Here is a 2,074-nt window from a genome sequence, read left to right on the forward strand (position 1 = left end):
GTGATCAAGGTGGGAGGGCTCCTTGTGGGTGGTGCTGGTAGTCTTGGGTTCTATAAGAGAGCAAGCTGAGCAAGGCAGAGGAAGCAAGCCAGTAGGAAACATCCCTCCATGGCCTCTGCATCCTGCTTCCTGACCTGTTTGAGCTTGAGTTCTAGTTCTGACTTCCTTTAGTGATGAACAGCAATGTGGAAGTCTAAGCTGAATAAACCCTTTCCTCTCCAACTGGCTTCTTGGTCATATTTGTGCCTGACTAAGACAGTAAGCCTGTGGAACTCATCCCTGGATGGATCCTAGGGAAGCCAGACTGCCTAGAGGATAGGGTTAGAGACAGAGAGCATTGGTTGGGGGGCATGGGAAGGAAGTCTCCTGGGAAGGCCAAGGATGCCAAAGAAGAGCCCAACTGACAAGCATAAGTAGCATTTCAAATCTGGAAGACAGCATGTGTCTGGTAGAAAGGGCACACTAAGTAATCCGAATGTGAATCTCTGAAGAACTGTGGAAAGATTTTAACCAGGAAGGAAAATGATGAGGTTCACACCAGAGAGGCTCCGTCCACCAGGAGAACCCTGAGAGTGGGCTCGATGGGAGGCCCGAAGCCACATTAGGAACTGACCAAGAAGCACTGGGGATACAGGTAGCAGAGGCAGGCAGACTTGAGAATGGCCTTTAAAGATGGATGGCTGGTGGCCTGAGTGGGAGGTCACAGACAATGGTCATGGAAAGATTCTTTACTTTGCTCACTGCAATATTCCTCCAATAATGAGTTCCGATGGCATCTTGCCCCACCCCCAACAGTGTCCTGCAGAAGCACCCAGCATCAAAGAGTCCTGATGAATTGGTTCAGGGTTTCCAGATATCTGGCTTGGGAGCATTTGTTGTCTTATGTAACATCAAAGTGATCTTCCTCAAAGTGAAAGCTGACTTTTGGATCAACTTCAGATCTCTTGTCTCTCGCCACAAGTCCTTTCTTGACCTACCACTTGGCAGAGACCACTCTGAAGGGTCTTAGGGTGGCTGTGTGTGATTTGTCTTTTACGGGAATGTCTTTTCAAATCTTTTGTTCATTTTATTCATGGGTTGTTTTTTGTTTTGTTTTTTAATGTTGAGGAGTTGTAGGTTTTGCCTATATACTTTCAGATAGAAGTTTCTAGTCACATATTTGTTAAGCATACACTTTCTAGTTTATAGCTTAGATCACAGGAGTCTGTGAGGGCACAGGAGAAAGATCTCGAAGTTTCAGGCAGGTTCTATTTGAAATGCCAGAGTATACCTCTTTGAGATTGTATTGGTTAATCCCCCTTCCACCCTTGGTCTTTCTATCTCTGTGTGTCTGTCTCTGTGTCTGTCTCTTTCTCTCTCTTCCATGTCTGGTGTATGTTTGCATGCACATGTGTACGTGTATGGCCTCTCATGTGCAAGCACATGTGAAGGCCAGAGGTTGATACCAGTCTTCTTCAGTTGTTTCTCCACCTTATGCTTTGAGACAGAGTCCCTCACTGAGCCTGGAGCCCCAGATCTGCCTGTTTCTACCCTTCAGCCCCGAGGTTACAGTTGCATGCCACTACACCCAGCTTTTACTGGGGTGCTGGGAATCCTATACCTTTGCAGCAGTTGTTTTACCCACTGAGCCCTCTCCCCAGTCCAAGTTTCTACATTCTGGTTAAGAGTACAATACCCTGGCTCTAAGCAAAACTTAGGCATCTGGGCTGCAGCTGTACTTTGTTGTTCACATTTTAGGTTGTGGCCAGTTACTGAAATCTGGAAATTCTATCCAAATCCTGTGAAAGACATGATAGAATCTATCGGAAGCTGGTTTATCTGATAATTTGCAGCAGATACATTACTTTACCCATCCAAGTCTTCACTTGTATTGACTCAGGCCATTGTCACATGCTTGTTGTGTTGTTTTGGACTCTGATACAAAGTTTCATTGCTTAATGCTTTGGGATATGCTTTATAGACAACTGGAAGCCATGTATGGACATGTAGAAGCTTGTAGCCCGTGCAGGAAGACCAAAAGGTGGACATTTCATTCCTTCTTAAAAGGGGGAATCAAATACCCACGGGAGGAGTT

This window comes from Mastomys coucha, unplaced genomic scaffold (assembly GCF_008632895.1).
Source record: "Mastomys coucha isolate ucsf_1 unplaced genomic scaffold, UCSF_Mcou_1 pScaffold16, whole genome shotgun sequence".
NCBI lineage: Eukaryota > Metazoa > Chordata > Mammalia > Rodentia > Muridae > Mastomys > Mastomys coucha.